General features: G+C 44.9%; 1 long non-coding RNA gene across 1 annotated transcript in view; it reads right to left on the bottom strand.

The window, feature by feature from the left end:
- Window positions 1-397: 397 nt before the first annotated feature.
- LOC116870381 overlaps window positions 398-9,764 on the bottom strand; it is a 39,934-nt gene continuing 30,567 nt past the window's right edge. The window contains exons 3-4 of the long non-coding RNA XR_004383206.1: window positions 1,238-1,388; window positions 398-798 (exon numbers count right to left, since the gene is read on the bottom strand). This is a non-coding gene — a long non-coding RNA (uncharacterized LOC116870381). The remainder of the gene's footprint in view (window positions 799-1,237; window positions 1,389-9,764) is intronic.

Genomic DNA, 9,764 nt, shown 5'->3' with positions numbered 1-9,764 from the left:
CTGTCAGTTTCTATATTCACATTATTCAAACAGTTAACAATGACTCAGCAAGATAGTTGTTACTGTGCCCGATTTACAGATGAAAACAAAAAAGGAGATTTTGAAAAGTTAGCCACTTCGCTCAAGGGTGCAGAGTCAGTGAATGGCAGATCTGGGATTTGAACCCACATTCCAAGATTCATGAGCTCTTTCCATTGATTCTTCTCCTTTTATACTGTCTTACCAAAGGGGAAAAAACAACATGGAAATGTGACAAATTATTGGGGAAAATTTAACAGTGCTGTCACTTGATGCCACGTGATCCAGGGACAAATAAATAAATAAATAAATAATAATTTAAAAAAATCCTTCATTTATTTTCTGTCTGATTGGTACAATTCTTAACTACTTGGTCAGACAATGCTGTTTTTGTCAACTCCTAAGGCATGGAGCAGAGGGAGAAGTTCACCCCAACAGTGATGGGCAAGGTGAGTCCAGGGTAACAAATCCACCAAATGAGTACCAAAGGCTCATGGGCTTCGGCCCTCATCCAGGAGGAACCCATAGGACTGCATCATTTGGGTATAAACATGGGTTTGTTCTCGAAAGAAACAGATGCCCCCAGCAAGCTGTTTCAGAGATGGAAGCTGGACCAATCTGTCTGCTTGTGAGGGTCGACTCCCGGATGATATATTTGGTCGTTCTTGGCTCTATGAGCAAACAGCCATCAGGGAGCGATTGCTGTGGCTTCCATAACTTGGCAACCAAAGCTCCTGGGGGTTCGCTGGGTGTTTTCCATCCTCACAGCGACTTTCAGCCCTCAGGAGAGAGAAGAGCAGAGAGGCAAAGAAGACAACCAGGTGTGGGCAAAGAAGAAAACATTTGGTCAGGCCAAAGTGGATGACAAATCATCATATAACCCTGAAAAGACACACCCAAGACAAACGAGATCTAGTCTCAACTTTCATAAGACTTGATCCCTGCACGGATTCAGATGTTTCGCTCAGAGCTGTAGACAGAAGCTGCTCCGGTGTAGAGACCTAGAGAGAGACATTTGAGTAGTCATGTGTACCTGCTTTCAAGCTCGTTCCCTGCTTGCCATGTGTGTGATGGAGGTGGAATACGGGCATTAGTGTGGAGCATAATAATGCTGAGTTCTGCCCGAAGAGCCCTGAGGGACCCATGAACCAACCGAGGGGCAAATCAGCCACAGCAGGAAAAGCAAGAGGACGCTTCTGAACCTATTACATTTACATACTGGGACAAAAATCCTTAGCTTGTCCGTGGCAACAGAATCCAGGTTGAGTAACCAAATCCCGGAGGACCTGGGTTCTAGTGGGAGCTCCTCCATTATTCTCCATCTTTGTGACATTGGGGCCTCGGTCTCCTAAAATCTAGCCTTTGGGCTCCTGTCACGGAAAACAGAGGCAGGCAACACAACATGATAAAAAGCGCACCACCTTTGGACACAAATGGCCTTGCGGAAAGTCCTTTAACCTCGCATAGTTGACTCGAGGCAAAAGTTATTTTTCAGCAATTATTTATGCAGCATTTACTAGGCTCTGGGAATAGGGCAAAGAACAAAACAGACCAAATTCCTGTTCTCGTGGATCTTATACCTTTAGAGATGCACCTTTAGAGATCATCAGAAAAGAAACAAGTATGTGGACATAGGATGCAATGCCAGACAGTCATAAGCTCTATGGAAAAAATAAATAAAGCAGGAGAGGGAAAGAGGGAGGGCTTGCCATGTTAACTAGAGCTGCCAGAGGCAAATGCTAACAGCCTCAGAAACTTATTGTGGAGGGGCACCTGGGTGGCTCAGTGGGTTAAGCCTTTGCCTTTGGCTCAGGTCATGATCTCAGGGTCCTGAAATCAAGCCCCACATCAGGCTCTCTGCTTAGTGGGGAGCCTGCTTCCCCCCATCACCTCTGCTTGCCTCTCTGCTGACTTGTGATCTCTGTCAAATAAGTAAATAAAATCTTCAAAAAAACCCACAAACTTATTGTGGAGAAGGAACAGAGACTGTATTTTAACAGATGACAACATAGCACTGAACGTTTGAATGGCTCACAGGACCACCATAAGGTCCGAGTGGGGTTTTCAGGCCATGTCCATGACTAAGAGATCAGGCTCAGCATGCCTACTGCTGTCATTTCTCCTTCCCTGAGTCCTTTCAATGCTGCCTCCTTAGGTTTGGGGGGTTTTGGCTCCGTTTGGTTTTTCCTCCATTCCTGCAGGGGGAGCTTGATCTCTGGGAGCAGGAAGTTAATGGATGTAAAAAGGTCTTGGAGCAATGGTATTTGCTACTGCTAATGATATGTCCATGGTTTGTCTCTGTTCTCCAGCATTCGGCCTCTCAGCACAGGGTTCCAGGTTTGGAGGCATGGGGCCTGTTTGTTTTGGAGAGATCTGTCCACCAGGTGGTAGAAGCTTCCCATTCAGGAAATGAGCCCTGAAGCGGTCAGGCCGGTGGACTCCATCTGGCTTGAGCACAAAAAAGGGCTCCACTGTGCAGCCACATCCTGGCCCAGAACACGCCTGCAGGTAACAGTACCCAGACCCTGCCCTAGCCTGACTCTTGGGCTCAAGGTTCTGACTTACATCTCTGCACGTTTATGGATTTTAGGGTTTTATAAGGAAGGCAGTCATCTGAGGGCTGACTCTTCCTCGTCAAAAACAAAACTCTCTGTTTTGCTCAAGTGCGACTCATTTATCCATTTCTCAGAGGTTTTCACCTCCATGTTAGGGCAAAGCTTGACTGGGGGCTCCAGAATGTTCGACAAACAGGTTACCCATCATTCTCTGTTGTCATAGATAGCATTATGGGGAATGATAAAACAAGAAAAACATTTTAAATGTCTCTTGCTGTCCGGTCAACAGGCACTTCCCAATGTAATTTGAATCTTGTCCCCTATGTTTCTCACCTAAAACACTGGGCTGAATGAACTTCACCCTAGAAGTCCATGTTCACTAGCCTCCAAAGTGGCCCCTAGCCAGCCTCTCTGTGCCCTTCTGTAGTCTCCCTCTTCATTGAATCCATGGGCAACAGAATCAAGCAGAAAGGACAGGATGTGATTTCAGGGGCGAGGTCAGAACAGACACTGCCGCTCCCACCTCGGCCTCTTAGATTACTCACTCCAGGGCACGGAAGCCGCCAGGCCATAAGAACACTCAAGTAAGTCTCCAGAGAGGTTGACAGGAACAACAGCCGGAGCATTTCACCTACAGGGAGGCATGGAAGTGAGCAGCCTTGAAAGTGGATCCTCTGGGGTGCCTGCATGGCTCAGTGGGTTAAGCGTCTGTCTCCAGCTCAGGTCATGATCCCAAGGTCCTGGGATCGAGCCCCACATCCGGCTCCCTGCTCAGCGGGAACCTGCTTCTCCCTCTCCCTTTGCCTCTCATGAATAAAAAACAAATAAAAACCTTAAGGAAGTGGATCCTCAACCCCAATCAAGCCTTCCAATGACTGCAGCCCTGGCCAACGCCTGAGGAAAACCTAATGAGAGACCCTGATCACCACTCAGAGGAGCCACTCCTGAGTTCCCAACCCACACTAACTGTGAAAGACAATAAATGATTATCGTTCTAAGCCACTAGATTTGGGGTAATTTGTTACATGACAAGAGATAACGAACACAAAACCTATTCTGAGTGACCAGGATTGCAGGGAAAAAACTACAGTCTGTTAAACCCACTGAAACTAGATTCCAATGACTGCTAGGCCATTTTGCTGAACACCACAGCAGCGATTTTCAGAGAACTGTTATTAGAAATTGACATTGGATTTGCAGTACTAGTAAAGGCTCAGTCTTTGTCTTGAGGACACTCGTGGGCATTCTCAGGGAGCAAACCTTCTAAACATCGTCGCTGAGCATGACCTTAGAGATACGCTGGGTTTCACGTTGTGTTTACATTCTGTCAAGGTATTGGATTTCCTACAGTTATGGGTTGAAGACTACCAGGGAGGGAGACATCAAGCACCCGGCACTTCTGGCTTGCTCTGCACACGGCCAGAATGGGTTCCTTCCTCTGGAGGAAGCCAGCAGGCAAGTGGACACAGGTGCTGGTGATTGCAAGTTGAACCAGTGAACTCAGAAATGGCACGGGCTGGGGGGACATAAGTGAGGACATCAATTGTCTGCTTTAGTTGCCACATCAAGGTCTCAACCACAGGCAAAAGGCACGGATCTGAGACTGAGGAGCACAATCAGAGCCCAGCTATCCAAATGGGTCTTCGGAGTCAGGACCAGATTAGTAGCAAAGGCATCCTAGACCCAATGGTAAGTCTGACCTTCCTGAATCACTCTTGCTGGGAAGAAAAAGCAGGAGGCTTAGAGACTGGGAATCCCTCTCAAGCCCCTCCGCCCAAACCACAGGCACAAAATTTGTCAGCCTCACCCCACTGGGATTGTGCTATCACTCATTTCCTTGCTCTATGCTCTCACCTCTTCCTACTATGGGCCATCCTATTTAAGGGACAAATTGGTCATTTAGAAATAAATTCAACCAAGGGTTTTAAAAGAACCAAGGGATAGCACTCCTTTGCTTAAGGAAATCAGTGAGTTAAAGTAGGGCCTGGCACTCAGTAGGTGGTCACACATGGTAAGTTGGTTTCTCTCCAGCCCCTGCCACCACTGCCTTGGGACTGCCAGGCAGGAACGGAGTCATAGAACTAATCTATATCTGCTCTCCAGACCTTCTTTTTTTTCTTTTCTTTCTCTTTCTTTCTTCCTTCCTTCCTTTCTCTCTTCCTTCCCTTCCCTCTCTCCCTCCCTCCTTCCTTCCTTCCTTTCTCTCTCTCTTTCTTTCTTAAGATTTTTATTTATTTATTTATTTGATAGAGAGATTGAGCAAGCACAAACAGAGGGAGCTGGAGAAGGAGAAGCAGGCTCCTTGCTGAGCAAGGAACCCAATGCAGGGCTCAATCCCAGGACCCTGAAATCATTACCTGAGTGGAAGGCAGATACTTAACGGACTGAGCCACCCAGGCGCCCCCTACCTTCTTGTCTCTTAACAAAGAAAACATCCGACACTCGCACTGAGTCTTCCATGTGTAGTGGTACTGCTTTTTCACTGGGAATCTGCCATGGAGGAGGGTTATTCCTGAGGCCTCATTAGCTGGAGACAGGCAAATAGGATAGAGCGCATGGGAAGATCCAGCATGGGAAACAAAACAGCACCTGGGGCTCAGATTTGAGGAACTAGCCCAGTGGTTCCACAGTATTTCACACTCAGGTCACACTAGAAAAAAACATTCATTCCTATGAAGTCCCCCAAACTTAGTTCTTCTAAGGTACTTCAAGGCAGGGATTTACAGAAGGAGCAGAGGCAGGAAACTCTTGGTCCCTTTTCTCTCTTGCATTTGCTTCTCTGACTTCAACCTCCAGAGGGCACTGACCTTCAAAAGACTAAACTCAAAACACCAAGGCTGGGCACACGGAATGCCAACTCTTGGCCATACCGGGTGGGGGGATCCTCAGCAGCTGTTAATTCTCTGTGGATAATTAATACTGGTGAAATTGAACCCCAGCTTCATTAGCACTTATAAATAGGCTCTCTTCCCCCTGATAATATGAGGAAGTCCCAAAGCCATGGTTTTTGCCACTCTTCAGGTCTTTGTTTTAGCGAGGTTCCTTCACCTCCCCACTATTAGTTCTGTGCCTCTAGTAGGCTTTCTCTGGAAATAGTCAACATTCCTTGGTCACACGTCCTATCTGGGTGACATCAGAAATTGGAAGAAACCTGGTGGTTTCTTCCAGAAAATCCAGAGATTTTTCAGAGCCACCAAGAGACAGCTGATGCTGTCATGATGGTCGTGATGCTTCACGACCATGTATTAGCAAACAAAGATGGAGGTTTTGGAGTTTAACAGACCTGGCTTCAGATCCTACCTCTGCCTCTTGCTAGCTATCTGACTTTGGATAAGTTATATAAACCACATCTCAGTCTTTCTTGTAAGTAGAAATGAGAACAAATCTCATAATAGTTTGGTATGGAATAAAAGTACTTGGACATATAAAACATCAGCACTGTACCTAGCACAAAATAAGGGCTTTGTAAGTCTTGGTTCTTTCTTCGCCATCCTTCTATCTACCTTTAGTAAGACTGCACGGGATGGATGGATTCCTGCAAGTTTTCCTACAGAAGCTTCAGTCACTTACTTGAACCCAATCATTGCCCCCTTAAGAAGAAACTTCTTCTCATTAGTCTGGTATTCCCCTAAACAACAAGGAAGGGTGAAGGCCATGTGAAAGTCAGAAAGCCAGCTAAACTAGAGCCCTGGGGCTGTTTTCATTTTTGTACCCTGACTCTTGTGGAGTTGGGGAAGCTGGCAGAGTCCCCAGGACACACAAACCTTTGGGGAATAAGATCGGAAATTTACTTAGCAGAAAATTCTCCTATAACATGAGGCACACTGCTCCCCTCTCCCCACCTCAAGCGCCTTATATATTTCAAAGATGATACCAAAGTCAAGTTCCATGTTGAGTAGAGAAAGTACAGGAATGAATCTTGAGTAAATGTACCTCCCTCGTGTCCTGGATATTACCCAACAAGTCACTGGGCTTCTGCCATGGGACAAGAGACGGTTGGGTCTTTGTCTCAATGATCTTCGTCTACCAACGGAGACAAGCAATAAACACACAATGACAGTATCATGTAATAAGCTCTGCATTTCGAGCCAAGTACCACATGTCTAGGACTGACATTGCAGGAGATGGGGATCTGGGCTGTATTAAGGATGACCTGCACCCTTCATCACTTGCCATCCCAACTTTGGCCACCAAGATAACTTGTCTGGGCTGAACCTTCTTTGAGTTCTCTGTCCCTATCCTATCATGTGACATCTGTCTCAAATAAGGACCAGAAACTAGACTTAGAATACTGTAGGGATCGACCTAACCAGGGCCTAAATAGAGGGAAAATGTGAAGAAAATTAGACTTTAAAAATTTTTTAATGTTTTTAGAATTTATTATGAGGCTCTCAATGACAAAACTGAAGCCATCTTAAAAAAAGCAAACAAACAGAACACTGGCCTTTACCAACCATCCTGGTTTTTCTGGGACTGTCCCAGTTTTCACACTGAAAATTCCATGTCCTAGGAAACCCCTCGGTCAGGACACATGGAAACAGTTGGTCAGCCTAATTGTGTTCCAAACACAGAAGTACCCGCAGAGCAGAGAGAAAATGTATCAGCCTGGTGCTTAAGCCTTGAGCCACGAATGCATAAAGTAATAAACGGTTAATCCACAGACCCAAATTGCTTCCTGAGCATGAACGTGGAGATATGTAATATTTAACAAACACAAAAACTGGTACGAACTGAATGAATATGAGACCATATTAAAAAATGCAGGAAATTGTGGCTTCTTATTCTTGAAAAAGGCCTAGAACATAGCCTTCCAAGTCACTGAGAGAGACTGGGTTTACGTTTTCCTGGAGAGGCTTAATAAATTAACATACAAGTTAACAGCATTGTCATGGATAGAAGACAAATCTGACCTTGAATCATGGCTTTATGCTTATACACTGGGTGACCCAAGGTAAATTTTTAAACTTCTCTATGCACTAATTTTCTTTTCTGTAAAATAATCCTATTTCAATGTCCCATTTTATAAATTAAAATAAAAAGATCGTAATACATGAAAAATAATGATTACTCAATAAATATTAACTGCTCTCAAAAAAAAAAACAAAACAAGAGGAAGAGCAAAGACCTACCATTTTATTGTCTCTGGGGTACCACGTAAAGTTAGTAATGGGTTAAAATTAGATCGTTCATGAAAACAATTTTGTCATGAAGTATGGGGAATATATGGCTGTAGATTAATTTGGGTATTCTATTTTCATATATTCCTATAGCTGAAAAAAGCCTTGAGCTGAATACCTTCATTTGCCCATCCAGGTCCACTGTCCGCCTTTTTTTCCATCCTTCTTTGCGCTCTGGAGGCTGGCCTCTGTGGCCGACCTCAGTGGACTTCTGGCCCTTGGACTTGGCTCAAACCAGCTGAATGCTTTTAGCAACTGAAGGTCACAGCTCCTGTCCAGAGACCATCTCCACCCAGCCCTCGCTGCCTCCAGGTTTTTGCCTCCCTGTTCCTCCCACTTCTTCCCGGTTGGAGATTTTAATGGTTGCCCCCTTGACCAGCCTCAGGGCTCCACGCCATCATTTGGGGTTTCCCAATAGCCTGACCACACATTTGTACACTATTTATCCAGCTGGATGTGTTTTTTGTTTCCTGCTAGAATGCTGACAGATACAAACATTAGGAGAACAACCAGCTTAGTGATTTCCAAACACAAATTTGGGCACCATTCTGGACTGGCGATATCAGAGTCACTTAGGGAGCTTTTGAGAACATGGGTTCCTGGACCTTGCACCTGGATTATTAATTCAGAGGAGGCTGGGATAAGAACTCACACTGTATTTCTAGCAGCTCCCCTCCCAATCCTGCTTCATAGCCAGATCTGGGAAGAGTTCGCCCCTACAGCCCTCGGTGTAGCTGGACCCTTTCTCTTCATCAGTATTTTTTGTTTTTGCTTCACATTTCACTCCCTTTGATTTCATTTTGGTTCAAAACACACAAACAAAAACATACAACACCTAGAGAAATTATGTGTATCCACCAGAAAGGTGATCTCCGTTAGGGTGGGCATTTTGGCCAATTTCTTTCAGGTCTAGAACCTGCCTGACACATAGTTGGCACTCAATAAATATTTGTTACATGACTGTTAAATAAATAATTAATTGAGAATATTTGCAGAACTCTGCAGGGCTTAGATTAGTTCAAGTTGATGACCTCAAGGGGGGGACATGACCTAAGCTCCATATTTGATAAAGAGCCAAACAAAAAGCAATCTTGATAAAGAAAGACGGACTTGTCATCAAAACTGAGTGCATGGCTACATATAGATATAGTTTCAAACTAGCGGCTTTTCTGGAATTTTCCCCCTCTGTCCTTGGAAGCCTGATACATATTCCACTAGACTAGGTGGCTTATGTTAAAAGCCAGGAAGCTACTGTCTATGTGGGGAGAGACTATTGAGGTGAACCCCAATTTTACTTTCTCCTACTCTACACTAATTGACACGTTCAGAGGACTTGTGGTGCCTTTTATAACCTGGAGGTTGCTGTCATTTTCAAATTGAATGTTCAAAATAAATGAGCAGAATAAAAAACCCAGAGCCAGGTACATCCTTCCCGTCCCTTACCTCGTTCGACCCAGTCCTCTACCTATTTCTAATCACCCGAGGAGACTTGCCCCGCCTCTTTTTTTCTGCCATTTTCTCTATCTTTTTTGCATCGCTAACAGAAAAATCTCTTGGCTGACATTTTTCTGACAAGACGTGTCAGCAAAATTGCTAGCTACTTGACCTCTTTTCATGCCAAGACTAAATTTGCTTGAATAAACTTGGTTGGAAAGTATTCTGGAGTAAGAAACACACTTCTCCGAGTCTTGAAATGGATTATACTGCTTATATCCTCTGTGAGCAGCATCTTTTCGAAATGACGCACCGTCATTAGGATGAAAATCAATTATTGATTCCAAGATATTTAAAACCCATTGACAACCTAGGAGCCGAGAAGATGTACAGGGCTACTTGATCTCTTTATAACTGGCCCCAGCCTGATGCATTTGGCTGGTCTCTTGTTTGCTCTCCACAGCTCTTCTCTCACCTTCGTTGCTGGATATGGCTTGCTGTCGTCAGGACTGCTGCTCCTAAGTTGAAGCCGCCAAAAAAGAACTCTCTGGGAGGGTGAGGGGTCACTTGGGGCTTTTAG

The sequence above is a fragment of the Lontra canadensis genome, unplaced genomic scaffold (assembly GCF_010015895.1).
Source record: "Lontra canadensis isolate GAN:19392208 unplaced genomic scaffold, GSC_riverotter_1.0 scaffold23, whole genome shotgun sequence".
NCBI lineage: Eukaryota > Metazoa > Chordata > Mammalia > Carnivora > Mustelidae > Lontra > Lontra canadensis.
Note: the sequence above shows the minus strand (reverse complement) of the source record. Positions and strands in the feature narration are given on the sequence as shown.